The sequence below is a fragment of the Ostrea edulis genome, chromosome 10 (assembly GCF_947568905.1).
Source record: "Ostrea edulis chromosome 10, xbOstEdul1.1, whole genome shotgun sequence".
Classification (NCBI taxonomy): domain Eukaryota; kingdom Metazoa; phylum Mollusca; class Bivalvia; order Ostreida; family Ostreidae; genus Ostrea; species Ostrea edulis.
The window spans coordinates 22271718-22286095 of record NC_079173.1 but is presented as its reverse complement, the minus strand read 5'-3'; the positions used below and the strand labels follow the sequence as shown (position 1 = coordinate 22286095).

Here is a 14378-nt window from a genome sequence, read left to right as displayed (position 1 = left end):
GAGCTTGGAAGAGCTCATACTTGCTTCCTCATTTTGACAACTTATCGGTGTTTGTTTTTCAGATGATTCAACATGTTCAATGTTATTCCAAAATAATCTAAAGTTGTTTCGTACCACGAACACTTATTTGAATGATGATTTTCTATCATTTTCCCTCTTGAAGAGCCGCCAAACATTTGACTTCGGAGACACGACTGTTCTTATGAAACATCGCACTCACAATGAAAAGATTCAGTCTATAAAGAACGTAGTGATCATTACTCCTGAAACAAATAGGAGGATCCACAAGAATAGCAAATAAATAGGAGAGATAACTCCAGTGCCTTTGCCTTAAAATTCTCCTCCTTTTTCATCATGAAAAGGAAATCATACAGTTGTACATGTATAACCGAATAATCGAATCTTAATTTCATATTCGAATATCAACTAATCGAATGAATATTCGAATATTATTAGTTACAATAATGTGTAATGATATGTGAGGGTCTACATGTATATCATACATTTTATCGTTTCGCCAATTTTGTCACAGCTGCAAGTCGAACCCGACAATAAATTACTCGCTCAATACTGATTTTTTTTCGCGGCGTCATGTGACCAAGATCTGTTAGTGACCTGATACGGAAAAAATACATGGTGTGAGGAGAAAACCCGTATCGTGCGAGGCGAAGCATGTATTAGAGGGTCAGTTTATGCTATGATAATTTGTCCTGTAAACATATTGTCAGTTCATTCCAACATATTTTGTTGCCCGGATTTCATAGTAAAAGGATTGGGCAAAATTCTAAAAAGTTAGAACACCCTCTCCTACACAGTGGCAGTAAAGGTAATGATGTGAGGTTTTTCTATGTAGAAGACTTCCGGTATTTTGGACATGTTTGTTAATTCTCGTGAATGGAAATACAGAAACTCGGACTCTAAGCAAAATTCCATGTGTATTGGTAGTGTTAAATAATGGAAGTTCACTTTTCTATAAAATATTTCATTCCACGCTGGTATGTACGGTACTACAAGTCATATTTCATTCATGCGTGCAAATTACACAATCTGTAAAATCTGTCCTAAGCAATATGGATGGGCATCACTGACCTTTTAAACTAATATAGGTAATTACATGAAAGCATCTCGTATCATAACAACATGACAAATATGCGTTTCAGTATGACGTCATTACATGGCCATATACATAGTAATATACTTATTTCATTTATGACGCGGGCCTTTCGCGGATTTTTTCCACAGCAAAGATTTTCATGACCTGCCCTAAATTACCCATGCATTGCATCATATCTTAGAATATGAAAATGTTTGATATGATGGATGGTAAAAGTAAGAGCATAAAAATATCATTTTAAGTCATTCTCAAAACTGTCATCAAGATCGTATTTGCTTATAGATAATCAAATTAATCCTATGATAAGTGACAGGTGGGCAGTACTACCATAAGTGTATCCAATAAATACTCTTGATTTCATAGATCCTTACAGAAAACCATTGCACGGGACGAATTGAATGAGACATTATGGATGAAGCATGGAAAATAGTACAGAGACTGGCGTTGCCGCGGGAGCGAATTTAAGCATGATAAATTCAACATCCCTACCTTCAGTTCGACCAGGGGGATATCCAAGTATGGTCAATTTCTCTTCTGTAGGTGCCATTGATTCGGAAAGAAATCTAAGCACGGTGAATTTCACTTCGATAGCCGCCGTTGATGAGAGAAGGAATATTTCGTCCAAACATCTTGTTACATTGCAGTTTTTTTATTTTGCCAAGTACCAATCTGAAGGCATTATACCCCTCTCGCTCGCCATAATATCCTTAGTGGTAGGAATCTTTGGATGGATAGGAAACATAATTGCATTTCTGAAGATAAGAACCAACAAACGATTCCATAACCCCACCTTCACAGCCATTGCAGCCTTAACTTTAGCGGCGTTTTTCTGTTTAACATTCCACTTTTTGCGTTTCTTTACTACGTTGGAGCCGTTTTTGTATTCGGAAACCCGAAATAATTTCCTGTGCATATTTTGCCTGACGGTGGTGTTGCATTTATTCAACATCCTCAAAAGATGCATCTATATTAGTTATCAACTCCATCTTGCGTATTTCGTTGTTCTCAGATTTGGAATCACGTTTGACCCTCTACAAACAAGACTTCATGTAACTAGAGGACTAATAGTGTGCTGTTGTGGTGCAATCTGGATCTATTCCCTCCTGGCTGGTGCAGCGATTTATTACATGGAAATCAAGTTATATTATGACCAAGACACATTGACGGTAAGGTCGTTCGCTTTTGATTTTGGAGTGATAGGAGTCTCCCTGTTGTCGTGTCTGACTCTGATTCTTCACGCTGTCAAATTGAGAGTGCTCAAAATGTCTACTGTGAAATCTCAGGTGTCGACCACTATGACCTTAATTGTCTTTGTGAACGTAATTGTGTACCTTGCATTTATCGCTGTTACCGTCGTATTTATCATCGTAAAGAGAGTGATGAAGGAGGAGGACTCCATGGTAGCCATTTCTCTTAATAGGCTTCAGAACACTTTGACCCATATTCAATTTTCAAGTGTTCCTTTTGTATATTTCTTTTCTGCAATTAATATTCGTAAAAGTTTGAAATGTCTTAAAATTTGATTCAAGCCAACTTAAATTTTTGGAAATTTGAAAAGGACATGACAGAACAGTATCACAAGAAAAAAATAATATGATTCGATGAAAACATTTCCCTTTGAGATGAGTTATTCTTGATGATGATTTTCATTTCTTTTGAATGTGTGGCCTTGGGAAGACAACCACAACTAAACCTTAAACAAACAAAGGAGAGAGAAAAAGAAACCAATAGCTTAATCCAGATAATGCATAAACCACCTTAAAGATTTGAATCATAAGTTTAGTTACGTGTGTAGATATAGCCGTGCACTCTGTATGACTGGATTAGATAGTTACTGATTGAGATGTTCATACAACTAACGTTTGTTGTTGGTTGGTTGTATGTTATTTATTGTCCCCCTTGATAATTTTTCATTCATATGGAGACGTTACCATTGCTGGTGAAAGGCTACAAAATTTAGGCATATTTTCGGCGCTTATTGCCTCTGAGCAGGGAGGGATCTTTATCGTGTCACACCTGTTGTGACATGGGGCCTCGGTTTTTGTGGTCTCAACCGAAGGATCGCTGCATTTAGTAGCCTCTTATGACAAGCAAGGGGTACTGAGGACCTATTCTAACCCGGATCCATGCTTTTAGTCACAAAGTAGTAAGTTCCTTCCAAATAGATTATCTTTATCTGTTATTGTTTTTCGCTCTTCACGTACGCCTGGTGATATCTCTAAGTGAGAAAAACAAAATTTAAATCGAACGTGAAATACATTCAAACAGACTTTGGTATGGTTAGAGTTTTCACTCACAAAGAACAAGTGATAGAATCGTATGATATTTTTTCGTTACTGTGCTATAAATGTCATATGGAGATGGTTATGATTTTAATTAAATGTTTCTATTTTAGCTTCCAAAACACAGAGCACATGTGATGATGCTCTCATTTGGCCTCTGAAAATAAGGACATTATATAGTAAATTACATATGTACATGTTTTCCAGAAATGAAATACTGATAACGACATAGTTAACAGCAGATTCCAAAGTCGGTTTCATGCCAGTTCATCTTGTTAGAATTCAGCAATATCATAGTGATTTGATTTCTTTTAACAAAAAAGTCACCCTTTTAAGTTCATTTGAATTTGAAAATCATCAAGAGCTTAAATAAAGCACTGTTCTATAGTTACATATATGTTGTATTTGTGTTGTGTTGTATGTGAATATTGTTCTAATTAAATAAAGCACTGTTCTATAGTTACATATATGTTGTATTTGTGTTGTATGTGATATATTAAATAAAGCACTGTTTTATAATTATATATCTGTTGTGTTTGTGTTGTATGTGATATATTAAATAAAGCACTGTTTTATAATTATATATATATGTTGTGTTTGTGTTGTATGTGATATATTAAATAAAGCACTGTTTTATAATTATATATATGTTGTGTTTGTGTTGTATGTGATATATTAAATAAAGCACTGTTTTATAATTACATATATGTTGTATTTGTGTTGTATGTGATATATTAAATAAAGCACTGTTTTATAATTATATATATGTTGTGTTTGTGTTGTATGTGATATATTAAATAAAGCACTGTTCTATAGTTACATATCTGTCGTATTTGTTTTCCATTATATGAAAGGTGAAGATAACGAACAGTGATCAATCTCATAACTTATATAAGCAATACAAAATAGAGAGTTGGGCAAACACGGATCCCTGGATAGTCCAAAGGTGGGATCAGATACCTAGGAGGAGTAAACATCCCCTGTCGACCGGTCACACCCGCCGTGAGCCCTATATCCTGATCAGGTAAATGGAGTTATCCGTAGTCAAAATCAGTGTGCCAAGAATGGCTTAACAATCGGTATGAAACACGTCAGACAGCACATGACCCAATGATAGGTTGTATTCACGAACTATATCGTTATAACGACCATAGAATTTGCGAAATGCTGACTTCAATCGAAATTGTTGAAACCCCTGTACCATCAACTTGTCTGTCAGTAGCTTGTCTCGATTTAAAAACTGACTATATGCAGAAATGATGTTTTGTTGTAAATGTGTTGTGTTGTTCAAACTTCCATGCAGTTCAATCTTTCTATCTCTTTTGCACTTGGGTTATGCTAGGTATGTTTTTGTGGTAATATTCTCAATAAATAATAATATTAGTATGCTGGCTATTAAGGATGTTTGATAATTGTCTTCATGAAATGTGAAACCGAGGGAAACCAACAATAGGTGTATCATGAAGAACAATATCACGAGCACATCATGTGCAAATTCAATTCTGATCTATCTGTGTAATGTGAAAAAGTGGGTGATTAAAGTGCTTTAGATTACGGAGAACAAAGAACTCAGTCTAGATTTACGGCGTATCTACATCCCCAGTGTGTTTTGTGTTTAATGGAAAATATCTTCGGTAGGTGTATATGATAGAAAACGTATTATTTATTGGTGATTTGGGGAATTGAATCTTTTTTTGTTCGGCATATAAACACACAGGATATTTATGTTTTGCTTAGTCATTGAATGCAAAACAATTGTTGTGCTATTTGAAAAGTTCTTTGGGGGGAGGGGTGTGTGTGTTATTATTCATTTATTAAATGGATTAAATAATAAACAAAAGAATATTGTGTCATTATTTTTCTACTGTTTTTTCAGAACGCACATGTTCCCATTGTACAATGATACATGTTTTCATATTAGCAATAAAACCACCACATTGTTATATTATTGACTAATTCCGAGCATTCTGATTGGAGGAGATCTAACCAAATAGGAAAATAGCACGTTGTATTCACCTACATGTCCTTTCAATGTGAATGAAAAGGTGAGGACAAGGAACAGTAATCAATCTCATAACTCTTAAAAGGAATACAAAATAAAGAGTTGGGTAAACATGGACTCCTAGATATACCAGAAGTGGAATCAGATATGAGAATCAGTACGTATATATTGTCAATGAATATCAGGTGGGATTTAATCATCCAACATCGGAGCAAAATGAATCGTCAGTTGTTATAACAATACCATTGGTTATTATTTTGTGGTCGTTCAATAAAAGTTTACATCTCTAATTACTTTCCTCTAGGTCTTGCACTTCAACTGTAAACAAAAATGGTCGATCACGTATCGTTTCGTCAGTTCTAGAAATCCATTTACGTTGTTTTGAATTATTCCGGTCTATGAATTCAAGCGAAGTTTGTACAAAATACATTAGGAATAATATGTTGTACGGTGTGACCGTTGAGACGAAGTGAAGCTCATAACATCTTGCAACACAACTTTTATACGCCTCTTCATTTAACGCGGGAAATATAACGCTCTTGATGTAAACAGTCACAAATTGTGACGTCATATTAGCTGCAATGTTTTTTCTTCTTCTTCTTTCGAACCAAGCAAAAACAAAATGTTTGAAACTATGAGAAAGCTTGTCTGGAATTTAAAAACGTTTATGGTACTTTCTAAACAATCTAATTATTTTAATTACGGGTTTGTCAATGAAGTATACCGCAGTGACGGCGACATTTTTTCGGAAGCATTATGGGTGATACTCATCTTTTTTCAACCGATGAAGAGCAAATCACGTGACTCATATGTGTAATCATTGGAGCGAGCTCGTCGCGTCGCTTCGCGACGCGAGCTTCGCTCGCTATTAAGCCTTAAAGCAAGGACCATGCCGTTATGAGTGTCAGATGGACCCAATACGCATTTCTAATGCACATGTATCCTATCTAATTATTACATCAATTTTTCTAAACGCAGAAGGATAGATGATACGTACTTTCGTTTTAATGTGACTAACACGTGGTTTTAATATCCCTCTTATATTTTTTCCATTTTGACACGGTGTCAAGTTCTTCCTTTTTTATATTTAGCCCATCGTCTGGCATAATCTTTGACATAATTCATAATATAAATGCAGTTCTGTCACCAATTGAAATATCTGGCATATCTGTATTTTGGATCTAATAAGTCGTCTTGGCTTGAAGTTGTCATTTTCAACTACATGGAGATTGCTGGTAATGGCATTTCAAGCTATGATATACATGTAGTTGCAAGAAGAGTAAGAAAAAGGTTTTTTTTTGTTTCGTATAGAACACATTGGTGGATTTTGTGTAAGAGTGCGTACATCTAGAACAATGAAGGTTGTTTGTAATTGAAAAGTTTGGATGTGATAGTATAGTGTGTTTGTAGGGAATGAAGGGTGTAGACTAGATCATGAAATTTGATGGAATTCAACCTACAATATGCACGTTTTGGCCTACCGAATTTCGGGACATTAAATAATGTAAATATAAGAAAATATATTTCATCATAACATGATTCAAGTTGTTTTGTGCAATAGTTCTCTCACATCAGATGTTTACAATGGTCAACTAAATGTCCATACTTACTGCGGATTAACATTTTTTCGGAGAAATCTGATTTCACGAACTCCTATATTGAAATTCACATGGCAATACATCTAAGCATGGTTGATTCATACGATGACTTTGATATTGGAAGCGAAGAAATGGAGGCAGAGATAGATGCGTATTTACTTCATGGTGCTCGTGCCCAAGCGCGCGAGAAAAATATTATTTAGGAATTAAGGTATATAGTCGTATTAAATGGTGATTTCATAGTTAACATAAAACTTAACTTCACTTCTTTTGCTCGAAGTAGAAGAGGGGCCATTACTCTAGCCTGATGATAAAATGTATTGGCAAGAATACACGTATGTGTTTTAAATATCAAAAGAAGCGTGTTTGTCTTAATCTTAATTTCATATTCTTTATAGGATTTGGGCGATTGATCACTGTTCCTCATCTTTACTTTTTCATCAAGCTGTATATCTTTTGTACTTTATTCAAATCATGCATTTGAAGTCCATCGGATTAAAAACTAATTAAGACTAATTCCTATGTATTAGATTTCTCTCTCTCCGAAGTGAACAACACATAAACACCATTTCTGATCACGTGACATCACAAGGAAAGAACAATGCGATGACAGAGAAAACTTGGACGGCCAGCAGGGTATTGGTGGGATATGTTCCGCGGATACAGAAAAAAGAATAGACAGGGATTCAAAGCTTTTCTGTGACGTTTCTACGAATACACATCCACCATGAAAGTCACTTGCCCATAAAACGATCGTTTTCTCGTTATTGTCAATAAACTAATAGTTAGCGAATACAAATTTATACATGTAATATGTTGACTTGCCAGAAATTACAATTCTATATAGTTTATTAGACTAACACGGTATTTTGATTTGCTTTCCAACATCGAAAAAGGTACATTTTAGTACAGCACACATTTATTTAAACAGTCTGATATAGTCACTTTAAAATTGATATTTTTCTTATCTAGAGTCTATAGAAAGTACCCAAAAAATCTGGAAACACAGCTTACTAATAAAAATACAAGTGATTCAGCTAGCAGATATATCACAATTCCCCTTGAAAGTTACATTTGAAATAACATGTATTACGTGACTCGAGTGTTTAGAGAGTACTAATGTGAATTTGTAAAGACTTTGCTATACACCATAATCTAGTGCAGTAAAGTAAAACTTATACGGTACCAATTTTGATGCACCTAATGCGCATTTCGACAAACAATGTCTCTTCAGTGATCCTCAAGTCGAAATTTTGGAAATTCGAAATAAAAATAAACTTATAAGACCTAAAGGAAAACTAGAGTGCCAAAATCTGGAGCCAAATTTGTCCAAGGATAGAGCTATACATGAGGGAGATAATCCTTAATTTTGAAATGAATTTCTAAAACATTTCCCCAGCAATTAAATATACATCCGTATTTTCAAGCTAGTAACGAAGTACTTAGCTACGGGGCTGTAGAGACCCTCGGGGACTAACATTCCACAAGCAGAGGCCTCGACCCAGGGGTTGTAATGTAAAACTTATACGGTACAAATTTTGATGCACCAAATGCGCATTAGTGCAGTGTGTTTCCATTCCTAAAGTGAGACTTTATCTGGGTCTATTGAGTCGATACCCATCATCTTAGGTCCAATAAACAATAAAATGCGGTTGTGTAAAATGGTTTGTTGGAGTTAAACAGTTAAAAATCAGAATAGGTCAAGGTACAGTTTTGTTTTAACCCCTTTGTTCTGGTTTGTCAAATATTGAAATGGCACGATATATATTGCATATGAAAACACGTTATTCAAAGCACTAACAACAAAACGTTACTTAAAGCCACCAAAAGTCTCCAGGGTTTTTGTATATGATGCGTGGCATGCTTTGTGTCTAGCTGGAAATATTTTAGTAAACAATCAGGTATTATCATGAAAACTGTCGTGTCGGGCGCGTGTCCCATTTACTATATTTCAACACTGCACAAAATAATATAGATAACTTATTGCAAATTTGATGTTGAATTAAAAGTAATTTCACATGATCAATCAAGAAATGAATGACAGTTCTTCTCTTGATGGCGGTATCATATGGAAAATTATATGGAAAACGACCCGGGTTAGAATAAGTTCTCAGTACCCCTTGCTTGTTGTAAGAGGTGATAAAATTGGGCGGTCCTTCGGATGAGACCGCAAAAACCGAGGCTCCGTTTCACAGTAGGTGATATCCATCCCTACTCAAAGGCCGTAAGTACCGAGCATAGGCCTAAATTTTGCAGCCCTTCACCGGCAAAGGTGACGTCTCCATTACAGTGAAAAATTCTCAAGAGGGACTCTATATACAGCGGGTATGACCGGTCGACAGGGGATGCGTACTCATCCTAGGCACCTGATCCCAGATCTGGTGTGGCCAGAGGTCCGTGTTTGCCCAACTCTCTATTTTGTATTGCTTATAGGAGTTATGAGATGGATCACTGCTCGTTATTTTCACCTTTCATACAATCAATCATCAATCCGAACAATTTTCCCTATGATACCGCCATCAAGAAAATAATTATAAGATTAATTTATTATCATTTGATTATGTTTTTAGATAATAAAACAAATAGTTTCTCTCATCAAAAAGCTTTAATCAATATTTTTGAAATGACGCGTAGGAATACATGTACGTAACAATGAAAACAACATCACTAAATTCAAAATAGCTGAGTGTTCAGGCCAGATAGATTTACTGAGCAAAATTAAATGGATTTGAAGCCAAATTAAAGGTCGAATGATGTATTAGATGAATTAGAAGAGGACAAGCGGGCGGTGACTCGATGTATGCTGCATTGTGTTGAAGGAGACGTGTCGTGGTAATGGTGAAATGCGACTCGGCATGTAGAACTCTGGTGCAAGGGAACTTATGCATGAACGAAGATGGTTGATATGTCGACACAGAAGAGGAAGGACGGGTAAATTTAGCGAGTGCGCATTCCAGGGAAAGGTATTCCCGAAAGCTTAGTGCAGATGAACTCCCGGACCATTTTGTTTTATTAAGAAATCACACAAATTTTTCATCCAATCAGCATTGGTGTAAAAGAGGTTCGCACCTGAGCTTTGGAGTAATGTCAATTTTTGGGAAAGTGTATTTTTTTTTATTTCTACATTGAAGGAGAATTAGGAAATTAAAAGGAAAAACTGTGAGCTACAGTGTTCTAAACATGACCTTTTTGCACTTAAAATTGACTCAAGATTTATTCAATTCAACTTGATTTGTCTGTTGATGTCAACACAACCTAAGTAACACAAATCAATCATTACATAAGATAGATACATGACCATGTCTTCTATCAATACAGATAAAAAAGTTTAATACAAGTAATGGAAATAAATAATGACCTTTGTGCACTTGATATGAGACAAGAATTCATGATATCAAATTTGAGAGTTTTAAACGACATATTAGGAGTAATGAGTAATGAACTAAAAACAGTGAGGGTTGGAGATCAAATTTTTAAATTATTAGTGAAAATACTGAATTTTTATTCAAAATTTCAAGTAAAATAATTTTGACTTTTTCTAAAAATCGGTGTTCTGTTTGGGAAAATATATCAACCAAATTCAATAAATTACAGCATTTGAACTAGTTCCAAGTCTCAACGATTTGTATCATGAATTATAAAACTGAAATACACGAATAAGAGTATAAAAATAGAAGATATATTGGATGAAACAGAAACTGTAATATCATGCAGATTTAGAACTTTTTGATAAATCAATTCTTCCGCCACAAACTATAGTCCCTGACAAACCCTTTAAAAATTTGAACTGACACAAAGAATTTCAACTGGATAGGGTTCAGTAATAGATGTGTAATATATTTGCACCAATGGAATCAGTATTGAACCACTAAATACTTAGTTATAGCTCCTGTGCAGTTGTGCTCAAAAGCTCAGGAACCAACTTCTTTAAGTCATCACTAAAAAAATATTGAATGATTAAGATTTCACGCCAATGATAAAGGGGTACCTGTAAAGTGCAAAACGAAATCGAAACGAAACGAAACCAAATCTACCGAAACGAAACCTACCGAAACGAAACAAAACAGATTGTATAACCGAACTCTTTTAATTATAATAATTAAAAACGGTATCTTAGGTCCCTGTGAAAGTTACCACATATAAATAAAATTCGCCTCCCCTTTGATGTAGGTTTTCGCCTTGACTGATACTAAGTTTTAAAAGTTGGAAGGGGGTGGGGGGCGAGTAAGCACAAAGTACATATCCGGAGTTGATTAAATACCATGTGTAATTAGTTTTGGTCCATAAATTTCAGAACGGAGGGTTGCAGTTTCATAAGTCAGAGGTCTGGGGAAACACACTAAACGAGGGTGGGGTCGCCGGTATTGGATCCACCTTTGGGCATAAATACATGTTTCAGTATGTTTTGCTCTAAAGACAAATCTATGTATACATGTGGATATTGTGTATTTATATGTATTATATCAAACGGTGGATTCTGAGTATGTCCTCCCGTTCTCTTTGTAATTTCTGCTTCCCTTGTTCATAAGCCTTTTAATTTTACAAAGTGCTGACCTCCTCCTGATATTATTGCATAACACATTTCCGTTTTCCGTCCCATTTTCAATTCCCCGTCTTAGCAACATCCTAAATGTATAGAGTTATCTTTAGACTCACTACATATCAATGATAATTTTTGATAATACATTTATATATATCTTACCGAATTGCATTCATATAATATGGTATACTATTTAATGTTTTTCCATTATTGAAAGTACTCGAACTTCAGCAGTTAGAGATAAAATAAGGGGTTAAGAGTTCTTCCTGCTTTCAACTTTCTCAGACACCAACTTCTTCAAATAATGTATCTATACCCAAAGGCGGATCCAACGTCGGCGACCCCATCCCTCGTTTAGTGTGTTTCCCCAGACCTCTGAAATTGTAAACCTCCGTTCTGAAATTTATGGATCCGAAACTAATTGCACATGGTATTTAATCAACTTCCGATATGTACTTTGTGCTGACTCCCCCTCCCCCTTTCCAACTTTTAAAACTTTGTATCAGTCAAGCCGAAATTCTACATCAAAGGGGAGGCGAATTTTATTTATATGTGGTAACTTTCACAGGGGCCTAAGATACCATTTTTAATTATTATAATTAAAAGAGTTTGGTTATGCAATCTGTTTCGTATCGATAGGTTTCGTTTCGTTTAGGTGGGTTTCGTTTCGTTTCGGTAGATTTCGTTTCGTTTCGGTATATTTCGTTTCGTTTCGGTATATTTCGTTTCGCAGTTTACAGGTACCCATGATAATGGGAAGATAATGAAATAAACACATTCGACATTTTCAGAGTAGCGGAACAGACCGATGTATATTTATGTATGTTACTCTATTGCATAAGACATGAGATCGTCACGTGGTACCAGGGACAAAGAAGAATACTGTCCTTTTCATTGTGGTTTATGTCTAGAATAATGAACAGTGAGAATCATTTTTGTTTCAATTGCCGGAGGTTCTGCAATTTTCTTTAACAAAAATTTCAATTTACATATACACTTGGGACATTTTGATACGTGATTTGAGTTTAGGGGGAAATCTTGGGGTTTACGCAAACTTCCTATCTTCTAAAGTTTTTATTCTATTTAAATGGAGCACAGACACAAACGAATATATCCTCCTAAACAATTTCCTGAGATTCACATCTTTATTGCCGTCTTCCTTGGAAGACGATATGCATAGAAATGAAGTGATTTACAGTGTTTAGATTGTGCATTTCCTCTCTCCTGTGATTGGTAGAAGATGCATGATGTCATTGATGTGAAAATTTCTTAATTTCCATTGGTTAAAATGCCGTTCTAACCATATTAAAACTATGCTAATTTAAGAAGGAATAGGATAGCAACATTAAACTACACATTGTATAGAGTCCTTCACGGTAACTGCGGAGCTGCTGTCAACGCATGCGCATAAATACTTCCGCAGGGCAAATTTCATTTTACGGAAAACGCTGCTTTCGTTTTGATCAACTCATAGATCTTGCAATAGTACGTTGTTGCAGTGTGTACAGGTGTTCTAATCGAGACGATGCGAGAGGAAAAGAGAAGGGGAGACGTTTTTTAAGGTGAATTGAAGGATATTTGCTTCATTTTCATTCGAAATTCATATCAGAAACGTAGCCACATGAAGGAGGGCTGCATGGTTAAATGATCGCTAAATCAATTTCACTTTGTAAAATCAATCTCAGACGAAATTTTTATAAGTACAGATCTTTACATATGATAAATTCTACGCAGGGGAGGTTGCTTCATATTTTTTATCATATAAACAGTGGCTAAGATACACTGTGAAAGTCTGTTGACATGAGTTGAGCGAATGTCTGTATGTATAAATGTATAGCAGATTTTAACTTTGTATACATATTTGATTTTAAGATTTTCTAAAGATGCACATAAACGTTGAAATTGGTTGAGGCACTAAATCTGGATGGATGAATGAACATTTGTGTTCTGGGTACTTTGTGGTTTGGCACAGTGATGTCAGATCCCTAGAATGAGAATTATTTTAACACCATGTTCTCATAAGGATATGTCTGTTGATGCAGAAATGCAGAACCAAGCAACCAGAAGGAATATTCAAAAAGGTAAAAAGTATAGCATTAAAGAAACTAGTCAATTTATAAAAATGTTTCATTTGATGGATAGTACATGTACATAATTATGCATGTATTTCAAGAATGTCATGATTCAAATTAGCATCTGATTATAATTTAATCATTCTGTACTTTTGTTTATCATAAGACAGTAATTCAAGTAAGTGATTAATTTAGAATTTAAGCTGAAGAAATTCAAATTATTGACTTATTACTTGATTTTTCATTATGCAACACACATATTTATCTACATATATATATATATATATATGTGTGTGTGTGTGTGTGTGTGTGTGTGTGTGTGTGTGTGTGTGTGTGTGTTTATTCACCAATCAAGGACCCTTGAGAGACATGTACAGTTTAAGTAGCAATTAGTTATAAAAATATAAATAAATAACAATCATTCAGAAGTACTAATTCTGTCAGATTTCACTTTTCAAAAAAAAAAAAAAAAGATTTCACATTTCTGCACTGCACCTATCATAATTATATATGAAATACTGACCGAAACAAGATCTGAATTAACAAAATGAAACAAAAATAAATAACCGAATTCAATTGCTTCACACATCTAAGGGCAGTGCCAGTTTCAGAGACAGTGGATAATGATAATGTTATGTGAATACATATGAAATGGTAATCAATATCAGTATAAGAGTTTAGTAAATACAATATGCAAATAGAATACACATGTAAATGCAGGATCCAGTTGTTCTGAATGTTTTATGCCTACAACTTTTACTATGTATAAA

At 34.9% G+C, this 14378-nt stretch overlaps 1 long non-coding RNA gene across 1 annotated transcript in view; it reads left to right on the top strand.

Moving 5' to 3' along the window:
- The first annotated feature begins 12910 nt into the window (after positions 1 to 12910).
- LOC130051042 (uncharacterized) overlaps positions 12911 to 14378 on the top strand; it is a 3156-nt gene continuing 1688 nt past the window's right edge. The window contains exons 1-2 of the long non-coding RNA XR_008799450.1: positions 12911 to 13098; positions 13409 to 13617. This is a non-coding gene — a long non-coding RNA (uncharacterized LOC130051042). The remainder of the gene's footprint in view (positions 13099 to 13408; positions 13618 to 14378) is intronic.